The sequence below is a fragment of the Aristolochia californica genome, unplaced genomic scaffold, assembly GCF_029961685.1.
Source record: "Aristolochia californica isolate CCGP_79_NKW_82.1479 unplaced genomic scaffold, dmAriCali1.0.hap1 SCAF_9, whole genome shotgun sequence".
In the NCBI taxonomy this organism is placed as follows: domain Eukaryota; kingdom Viridiplantae; phylum Streptophyta; class Magnoliopsida; order Piperales; family Aristolochiaceae; genus Aristolochia; species Aristolochia californica.
In genome coordinates, this window is record NW_027182290.1 from 5,065,445 (window position 1) to 5,077,222 (window position 11,778).

Sequence of the window (11,778 nt, forward strand, 5' to 3'; positions counted from 1 at the left end):
CAAAAATATTTCTTTTAATTCTATGAGACTTTAGGTTTTTTTATTGAAAAATATTTCAAGATTTTTTACATTTTAATTTAATATTTTAAGGAGGAAAAGTATGGGCTGAAAAAGTGCTTGGAATTGAAAAATATTGGTAAAAATTAAAGAGTTGATGACGAGTTAGACATGTTTAGTTCAAGATAAAAGTCTTTTTTGTCTCATATTCACTGTTTAACATTCAAGAGATGATTTTATTACGTCACTTTTAAAATCAAATGAATGACTTTTTACATTCATTGCCATTTCCATTGATTCATTTTCTTTCAAGGTCTGATCGTATCATAAAATCACATGTCACTTGTACCCTTTTTAGATCTAATAAATTATAGATCACTTTGTATACTGACAAAAGGGTTCATGTAAAAACTTAGAAAGAGTTTATTGCATTTGTTAATAGAAATGTATATGAATTCCTTACTTTTTGATTCACTAAAAAGCAACTTATGTGATTAGTGTCACTATAAGCATCTAAACAACTTCAGTTGTTGTAGTTGTGGTTCATTTTCAAACATTAATACTAGGAAAAAATGGATGGGCAACTAGAGTTATTGATGATTTGGATGTTCATATGCATCAAGTATAGAAATGAATGAGTATAATTTTGACACATAGTTATTATTGAAGATATTATAAAAACTATTTACTTGGTATTTTTCATATCCTACAAAGATGAGAAAAGAGTATAGAGATAAAGATATTTGTTTTTATTTATAAAAAATTGTTCCTACACGCCTTTGCTGTATGAGGATGAGGTTGATATTTTGGATGTTGATAATAATGTAACTTGGATCTGAATACATATATTAATGAAGTATTTATGGTTAAAAATGTATAAATAAAAATATAAAAAATCGCAATATCTTAGAAGGATAACCATAGTATGTCTATCATTTGTTTCTATTAAGAGTCACACTATTTACATGAATACTATCTTTGCTATTTTATTGAATTTAAATCAGTTCAATTATCTCCATTTTATCATTAAAATAATAAAATATTAAAAAACCAAATTAAATATCAATAATAAGTGCATTAGATAAAGTAAACCTAAAATATTAACTTAATGGAAACATGTATCAATTACTCAGCTTGAGATTAATTAAAAGCAACCCATGTGATTAGTGGCATTGTAAACATGTATGCAACTTTAATTGTTGTAGTTGTGTTTCATTTTCAAACATAAATCCTTTAACAAATTGATTGGCAACTTAGTGCAATTGTTGATTTGGATGTTAATAAATGCAATGCATTTCATGTAGAAATGAATCAGTATAATTTTGTTGTACAATTATTATTAAGGATGATTATCTTGTATAAACTATCTAGTTTGTATTTTTCATATTCTGGAAAGATGAGAAAAGAGTATAGAGATAAATATTTTTTTTTTATAGTAATTTGTTCCCACATGCCTCTACTGCATGACGAAGAGCTTGATCTGATTAAGGTCAATATTTTGGATGTTGATAACAACGTAACTCAGATGCGAATACATACAATAATGGAGTATTTATGGTTGAAAAGGTATATATGAAAATATAAACAATCGCAATATCTTAGAAGGATAACCATAATATGTATATCTTTTGTTTCTATTAAAAGCCACACCATTTACATATATACTATCTTTGCTATTTTGTTGAATTTAAATCAGTTCCATTATCTCCATTTTATCATTAAACTAATAAACTATTAAAACCCTATAATAAACATCAATAATAAGAGCACGAGATAAAGTAAACCTAAAATATTAAGTTAATGAAAACATGTATCAATTAATTAGATTGAGATTTACTAAAAGCAACCTATGTCATTAGTGCCATTATAAACATGTATGCAACTTTAATTGTTGTAGTTGTGTTTCATTTTCAAACATTAATACTTTGACAAATTGATTGGCAACTTAGTGCAGTTGCTACTTTGGATGTTAATAAATGCAATGCATCTTGTATAGAAATGAATTGGTATAATTTTGTTGTATAGTGATTATTAAGGATAATTATCTTGTATAAGCTATCTAGTTTGTATTTTTTCATTTCCTAGAAAGATGAGACAAAAGTATAGAGACAAAGATATGTTTTATAATAATTTGTTCCTACATGCTTTTATTGTCTGAGGATGGGGTTGATCTACGTAGGGTCGATATTTTGGATGTTGATAGTAACGTAACTTGGATGTCAATACAAATAATAATGGAGTGTTTATGGATAGAAAAGTAAGCTTGAAAATATATGTCTAAAATATATACAATCACAATATTTTACAAGAATAACCATATATAGTCTAGCCAACATTGGTTGTGCCTAACTTTTCTTTCTACTAAATGTTAAATTTCACTATGGGTAGTGGTGGAATACAAGAGAAAAAGGGGCATTGTGGTAAATCCGAAGGAAGGGTTTAAATAAACGAAGGGGGGAAAGGAGAAGTAGGAAAGAAAGTAGGGGGAAGGCTAAGGAAGATTCATTCGATTTCGTGAGGAAAAAAATAAAAAGAAAGATAGAGAGAAAGGAGAGAGGACACTTGATGGAAGGAAGAAGATAGCAGAGGAAGATGTAGAGGAGGAAAGACGTAAGTCTAAAACTGTGGCCCCCTTTCCCTCCTCTTCAACCTCGATTTGAGGGTATTCATTGGTGTGTCGAGTTTTGGATTTCTGAGTTAATGACTCTGATTTGGATTAAAACTGATTTGCTTCTTAAATTTTGTATTTTGGATTTGATTAAGTATGAAAAGAAGCATCAATTTGGTTAAGCACTTGAAATTGATGTTTTCAATTTCAATTTAGGATAAATGAATTCTAAAATTTCCTATTTGACTTGATTTAAGCTTGATTAGAGGTAGATTAAGTTTAAAAATTTGAAATTGAAGTTCCTGAATTGGTATAGGGTTGAAATTGGTTTGGAAATGTCATGTTTTGTTTGATTTAAGAATGATTACAAATAGTTTGGGTGTAAACAAATTCTGAAATTGAGGCTCCTAAGTTGGATTAGGGTCAATTTGGGTCATGAAATGTTATATTTTGTTTTATTTAAATATGATTAGAAGTAGATTGAATTTAGAACCCTGAAATTGATGTCCCTAAATTTGGATTAAGGTTGAATTGGTTCTAAAATATCATGCTCTGATTTGATTTAAGTATGATGAGAGATATATTAGGTTTAGAGTTTTGAAATTGATATTTTTGAAGTGGATTAGAGCTAATTGGATTTTGAAAAGTCTTCTCATAAGGATGACACAAGGGTGTAATTCAAAAGATGATGTATATCTACGTATGTCTTTTCTTTTACAAAGCTTGTAGCCCTAAGGGCATTGTAGTCCTTGTAAACCTTCTTCCACAATTATAAATAAAGGCTCAAGGAATGGGTAAATAATGAATCACCAGTCTTCTCTCTCAAATTAGTCCCTAGAATTTTCTTCTCTCCCAAGCTCTCTCTCCATCTCTTTTATTTTTCTCTTCTCCTTTTTTCTCCTCCTTTTCTTCCTCTCCTCTTTCACTACCTTGGTAGAGGACCTTGTCATGGGATCCTAAATTTAACACCCGTTAATGAGGGTTTTAAATTTCTGGGTTTATAAGAGATTAAAGGAGCTTAAAATTTTGGATCTTTTCTCTATGTAACTGAAGCGTTGGAGTATATTTAAAAAACTGAAATTACATGTTTTAATACTAATTTATTATCATAACTTTTCTTGTTCGACCCTTGTTAAGAAGGGGTTTTAATTTCTGGTTATGTGGTGATCCGAGGGGTTGGAACTTGAGGCATTTCACCTATTACAGCTGGATGATTTTGAATTTATGTCTAGAAGAATTAATTGCATGGATTGTCTCCTCTTTCAAAATCTCTCATCTATTTGATCTTTATAGAAAGAGAGATTGGTTCCTAATTGATGACGACAGTGATGTTTAGGTTGGAACATTGATTATAGTGGTTGATAATGTTAATTCATGCCACTGAATTCTAATGCATGTAATAGGAACTGTCATAGATTTCTTATTTATTGAGGCATTGTTGTTGTCTATTGCTTTGTTTGGATTAAATTACGATTTGGTAATACCAAAGATATTAAAGTATGACATTTTGTTTTATGTGATATGATTTTAGTTTATGTTGTTGGGTTCTTTACTACATGAGATATAGACTGAAACAAATATCTTTTCTATCAAGTATTGATGTGAGCTATTTGTCAAAAAGGAGGTTAAATTCTGATGTAGTGAAGTTAGTAATATTTAAGTTGGTACAATTGCTTAAAATGACAAATTTTATTAGTTAAAGGCTGCTGATTACTGGAGTTGAAGACTGCATCTCTTCTGATTACCATTCTTATTGAGCTTTATTGTAGACCATCTATGCAAAGAAGCAATTTGAGGTTTTTATGCTTGTAATGGTAGGAATAATTGGAAGGTATCTTAGATTACATTGCATTAGTTAAAATTATCTTTATAGATTCTTTATCTAATATGAAAGGTAAATTAGAGGATCTTGCTGCATTCTTTATTCGAGAGTTGTAGAGATTGGAAATGTGTGGTTCTATATCAAACTTGGTTGTAGTCTATTTTAAAGGGATTGAGTTCAGTTGTGGTTATAAAGTTAATGGGATCAAATTTGATACCTGTAATTGATGACGTAAAGTTAGCTAGATGATGTTGCCAATGTAAAGTACATGAATTACAACTACTTTGTAAGCTCTCCTTCTCTTAAGTCCAGTAAAAATGATTTTTTTTTTGGGGGTTGTGAAGAAATTAGCCATGCTAAATTTGTAGTATTTGGTTATGATAAATAAATTAGTGAATGCCTTTAAATTTTGTTGTATGTACCCTAGGATTTCTTGGGGAAGTTTAATTTCTTAATCAGCATCATGATTTTACTTAATTTTTTTAGACATTGTTAATCAATGGATGAATTTGAGATTGTGGGAGTTCTAATTAATGATTAGTCCAATGTGGAATTTTTGATAGGGTCATCTTTTAATTTATTATGAACATATAGGAATGTCTCCCTGTTTATGAGAATTCGACAACCATTAGATATGCAACTATGAATTGAGATTTGAATTAAATTAGAAGTATTTCGTGCTCTGAATTTTTTGATTCCTTGTATTTTATGTATAACTGGTTGAGGGTAAATTTGGGATATTGAAATTGAAGATTGTGATTTAGGTTGAAGTGGTATAAGTTTATGAAATTTTACACATTTCTTCAGTTCAGGCATAATTAACCGGGTATTGAACAGGGTTGCTGAAATTTAGGGCCTGCCATCATTTATGCAAGATTAAGCTTTCTATTCTTTTTAGGTTTTGTGAAGTTTGTATATAATTTACTGGATGCTTGGAACTGAGGGCCTGAATTAAATCACGCATAGTTAAGCTTTTTGAAATTTCAGGTTCTGTTTAGTTTATGATTGGTTAGTTGGGTACTACGTTTGGATTATTGAAAATCTAGAGATTTAAATTGGTATAGGATTGTTTAAGTTCAGAAAAATCTCATGTTTTGTTCATTTTAAGTGTAAGTGGGTGTATATTAAGTTTGAACCTCAAAGATCAATAGCCAGATATTAGATTAGGGTTAACAGGTTCTAAAACCCATATTTCATTTTGTTTCAAGCATGAGTAGAAGTACATCGAATTGGATTTTTGAAATTGATAGTTTTGATTTAAATTCGGAACAATTGAGCCTGTAAATCCGTATTTCATTTTGGGTGAGTAGGAGTAGAAGTATAATGGTTCAGGGCTTTGAAAAAGGTATTTTATAGGGTAATGAGTCAGAAATAAACTTTTTAGGATGAGTCTAGAAATTTCGTTGACATAGGTAGTGGTGTGTTAGAGTGAGGGTTTCGTTCTAGTTTCAGAATCTCCCAAGGGGATTTATCACTTAAAATTGATGTCTCAACCATAATGATAGTCTACCCAGGCCAGTTGTCGACTTTCTTATTGACAACCAGATGGTAGACCTTCTTAAGCTTATGGAGTAAACAAAGGCTAAACGAATGCTGAAAAATCTTAGGGCGAAGATTTTTCATATAAATACTAAAGTGCAAGATTGTGGGATTGAGTGAAAGGTTCAATAATGAACAATTATGAGTTTCTTGTTTACTCATTTGAATGTTATGTTCTTCCTTTTCTGTTGGTTACTTCCTCATTCAAATATAAGCATGTTAGAGTGTTGGTTTTTCTATGGTGAGAAATTATTACTTGTGCACAATATGCAAATCTAAGTATTCGGTTGTTCATGTCGATGACAACAAATTTACCTTAAAAAGGAGAAATGGGAATGGGGATGGTGAGCTTGTAACTAGTGAAGTGACTATATATGATTATTTTTACAAATATTAAGTATTCTGCTAATTTGCCTTGTATTAACCTCGACAAACCTAAGAAGCCAGCTTACATCCTGGTTGAGCCTTCTCCTTGGTTTCTTGTATCACCATACAAGGGTGTTGATGAAAACTTAAGAGTTTTCTTTTGTTGAGAAATCTCAACACAAGCCTCAAGAAAGAATGTATGTTTTGAAGGGTTGAGAATGAAGTCTTAGAGAATTAGCTTTTAGGCCTTCTAAAGTATATGAAACCTTGCTTGGTAGAAATAATGTTCATCCAAAAGAGAGTTTTATAGTTGTGTGGATCTCAAAATGGTTGTACTAAATTTATTAGCTTGTTCTAATGGGCCATTGAACATCTTAAAAGTCAGCCTCCTAGATGTTTATGTTAGGTTACTATTTATGTCAGTCAACAAAAGAAGACGTGAGTAGTTTTCGTGGAATGTATAAATTTTGAAAATATCTTATGGCATATACTATTTGGAGGGCTAGTGATGGAGATAGAAATTAAGTCTATTGCACACTAGTTGTTTAAGAATCATTTGATATATATGTTTCTAGTATTGCAATTAGTTTCAGGTGCATGTTATGAAAATGGATAAAATTTTGAAATAGAACTGAAGTGAATGATGCTACTGTAATTTACTTTATTGAGTTAGAGATTATTTTAGAAATTGATAAAATGATTTATTTAACATTGTTAAAATTATGTTTATATGCCTTATGGTAGACCACTCCTTTAGAGGGGTTAAATGTGAGTCTTACTTTGAGATTCCTGCTTGTATGATTGTTAGAGAAATGAGTTGGTGTCATCGACGTTAAATGTATGTGCAGTTACATCACCAAATTGATGAGTTGCCATCATTGAAGTCATTTGCATGTGTTATAATTAATATTATGAGTTCCTTCTTAAGTAGGTTTGATTAAGAATGATTAGATTTTTAATTAGGATGGGAATGAGTAATTAGACAAAGGTTGATACTCTTTCAATTGGTTGTTATTGAATCAGTTGTTATCTATTGTAGTTATGAGTTTCTTTATATATTCTACCTTTATTAAGAAAGATTATCGTGCCATGGTTCTACAAGTTTTTAATCTCCATGCTAGGAGAATATGTAAGTATACACATACGTGCTAATGATAGTGTATAAAGGAAATTGGAAATGTGAAATGACTAGGTTGTTATTCTTGTGTTGTTGATAATGTTTTATAAAAAGAATTGAAAACTATGGATTAGTAGTATATTTTATGTCTCTGAACATATGTCTCATTTAATTGATATCTACAATATTGAAAACTATGTTTATAAATGTAATGCCGTAATTTAGCATATGCATTAATAGTGAATAAAGCATTGAGGACTTAAACTAAGAGTCTTATAATAATAGACTTGAGTGAATTGTCATAATTAACCTTACTTAGTTATAAGAGTGAGGGACCATGGATTCCTTTTTAAAAAAATTGAAGAATAAATAAATAAATAAAACAAACCTTAAGATTTGAACCCTGGTTTATGAGGTTAAGCATATGCTTACAAGTGAATGTGTGCCCGATTGTAATGGAGAATCTGGGCCTCAGTTGGATAACCAGGAGAGGGAAAATATTGTGCCCTATCTACATAGTGGAGTTTGTGCCTCAACTAGCTGACCAAGAGAGGAAAAGTAATTGTGTCTCAATTGTAGTGCGGAGTCTGGGTTTTACTTGGTTGTTCGAAGGAGAATTATATGGACCGAGTGAGGATACTGACAAGATGATGTGGCCTTCACTTGGGATGCCAAGTGGGGAATCAAGACCTCTTTCAAGACACTAATTGACTGTTGTGGTCCACCAGTATTATGATTGTGGACTTATTAAGTCTATCTTTGGATACGTTGTCTCTCATCTACAGTGAGAAATATGGACCTTGTTGTGTGAGCAACAAGGGTATGTGTGTGTGTTAGACAACCATAAGGATCTTGTTGGAAGACTACCAAGCGTATGTATATATGTAAGGCAACTGTAAGGACTTTATTGGGAGACCAACAAGGGTATGTGTGTGTAAGGCAACCATAAGGACCTTGTTGGGAGACCAAAAAGAGTACGTGTATGTGTAAGATAACCATAAGGACTTTGTTGGGAAATCTGTAGGGGTATGTGTGTGTGAGTAGAATAACTACTATATAAACTCTAGAAATGATGTGCCTCATCTATACCGAAGAGTAAGGACCTTGTTGGAAAATCAACAAGAATGTGTGTATGTGAGTAGAACAACTATATTGTAACCTTTGGGAATGTTGTTCCTCATCTATAGTGAGGGGTAAAGTTCTTGTTGAACAATCAACAGGGTTATGTGTGTGTAAAGGAATATGGGTATATGAGAAAAATGTTAACTAGGAATAAGGAATGGAAAGTTGAAACAGGTTGTAAACACGGGTATAATAAGGAGTATGAAAATAAGAGTATACAAGTGAAAAAGGCGGTGTAACACGTAGCCTTTGTAAAACTACATGGTAGTACTTCTCTCAATAGATTTCCTAGACAATGTTAAAAAATATTTCAACCTATGTGTCGCAATAAATGTCGTAACTAAAAGTAAAATTGGCCACTAGATGTAAATGTAATAGGTAATTTAAAAATACACATTTACCTTCTTTATTGTTGTAATTGGGTTGATTTTTAATTTATTAAAAAATTTATTAAGTTAATTAATTACTTGATTAATACAAAATTTAGAGGGTATAATATTCCTTTTATTCTTTACGAATGTTCTATATAGTTCATGATGGTAGCTGAAATATTTATTTTTTACTTGAGAGTTTATATATTACTCAACAACATAAACCTAATTATTTATTCTTGAGAATGATGCTTACATTTTATTTTTATATTTTTAAGAAAACATATTTTTGGTAAAAAAAAAGTTCAAAAATAAAAATTATTGGGCAAGTGGAGTTGTAGAAATTACTACTATCCTAGTCAGGGTCTTTGTCTTATCTTCTATAATACAAATAAAGGATGACTCTTTGATATGCATTTGTGATGTATCAGTTTTGGAATAAAAAATGATTAATAAATTCCAATCTCCTCATCAACTTGTCAATGGTTAAAGGTATGGGGATATATAACTATTTTATTAATTGTAGTTATTAAGGAAAATTAATCTCAAGTTCACTATTTGGTACAAGTCATATTTTAGATTAATGAGAATGCAGTATATAGATAAAAATATCTTTGTTCCTGAAACTATACTTCCATACTATTTGGTACTAGTCATATTTTAGATTAAGAGAGATGGGAATAGGTTGTAGAGACAAAATTATAATTAATTTAGAATAGTAATTTATGAACCCTGATATTTTAAATCATTATACAATGCAAGGTTGAGGGTGATTTAGCTAAGAAGTGATCAATTCTAATAAAACTATAAGGAATTTGTGGAAAATGAAACTAATAAATGCATAGTGACTAAGTAAAACAAGTAATATTCTATCACTTCTCTCTTTATGTTAACCTCTTATATCTATCAAAATGGGTTTAATTTTAAATTCCACTAAATGAAGTTTTCGGCTTACTAAGCAATTGTGAAAATGACATTCTTTTAGACATTTCTTCATTTTGACATTTCAATGGACAGTGAAAAAGCTTAAAAAATTATTTTCGGAAAAAAAGATTCATATATCACCTCATTGCCAAAGCAATTACTTAGGGACAATTGTGTCACTTCATGAAAAATGATAGAAAAATCAATTTTTTTGGACCAATTTTTGTTTGGAAAATAAATTCTCTTTAATTAGTTTTCTACAATGATGGTATGTCGCCATGTATAGGAAATAAATGAAAAACTAAATGGTAGTATTTGTGCCTTCACTAGAAACAAATGGGAAAGTTGTATTAAATTGTGAAATTTTAATTATCTTATACCCCTAAAATTATATATGAATATTGGCATAAGAATATTTTATTTAATACATAAAAAAATGCATAGATATCATGAATTTATTGGGACAATTGATGAAGCTCTAGTCAGACAACTAGTAGCACTAATTTTCAATTAAAACAAAAATATAAATTACTGTCCCATGAGAGAGAGAGAGAGAGAGAGAGAGAGAGAGAGAGATTTTGTGGAAATACCTATAATTATGAAAAAAAGTTCGATAGAATCATAGAATCATCGAACAACTCTTACACAACCATAATGGAACTAAAAAGATAAAGATAGGGATCAGAGGATTTGAGAAGATGTAAGAGGAAATGAAGGAGGCCCTTTCAGGGAGATATTTTCGAGTGAAAGGGGAAGTTTTCTATTTCCTCTACGATGAACCAAAAGATTACTGAAATGGAGCATATGGGGATGAAATTGAACTTTATTGTTATTTTTAAGTACATAAACTAATCATAATGACAAAATACTTCTTCCATAATTATATAACTCATTCATTAAGCTTTTAATGATGAAGTGATGGTCTGTCATTAAAACTAGCATTGCATCCTTAAGAGTCCATATGTAAGTTAAACTTATTTTAATCACTCATTTCTTCTTCATATGTCTCTGTGCAATGAAATTGAACTCATCGTTAAAAACTTTGTTGCTAATAATCTTTTTCCTCACTACAATAGAAAAACTCTCTAGGTGATGATTTATTTTTTACAAAGCACTTTTATTGATAAATGTCACATATAATGATGAAAAAAAAGTCCATCCTAAATACCCCAAAAATTTCATATCTTAATGATGAAAAAAATTCCATACTAAATACACCAAATTTGTCATATCTTAATGATGAAAAAGATTTTCTTTATGAAAAGGCTATACAACAATTAAAAAATAAATTTCATCATAAACGGTAATACTTCTTACTAAATTGTTTTCCATTCTTGTGCTATAGAACAAAAAAATAGCAACAAAACACTATTTTATCATTAAAATATCTCTTTAATGAAGAAATATAACTTTTTCCTATAAGGTTTACTTTCCATGAAATTTTCTTTGCTCTTGCGCTTTTCATCAGGTAGAGAAAAAGTGATAAAAGTCATGTTCATCATTAAACTACATCTTTAACAACAAAAATAACTTCATAACTAAAAAAGTTAACCTTCCCAAAACATTCACCTATGCACTTATTGAACTTTGAAGTGTAACTAACACCTTTGGAATGGACGCAATAACCTAAGTTTGTGCTGGAATCGAGATCCCTATATAGATAACTTTGATGATAAAAAATATTGAAGTTATTAATGAAGTACATTGAAATTGATTTATAGCTCAAGAAGTCCTTAAAAGAAATTTGTGGAAGCATAGTCATTCAATCAACAAATCCTTCTGAAGGCAAACATCCATTGTAAGTTTATGCCTTCTTTGCCTTTTGAACTACTCTTGAAGATCCATAGATATGGGTTTAGGCTGGACTGCCTAATGTACTTTTGAAAATCTCTTTGTTAGGTATAGGTTGAAA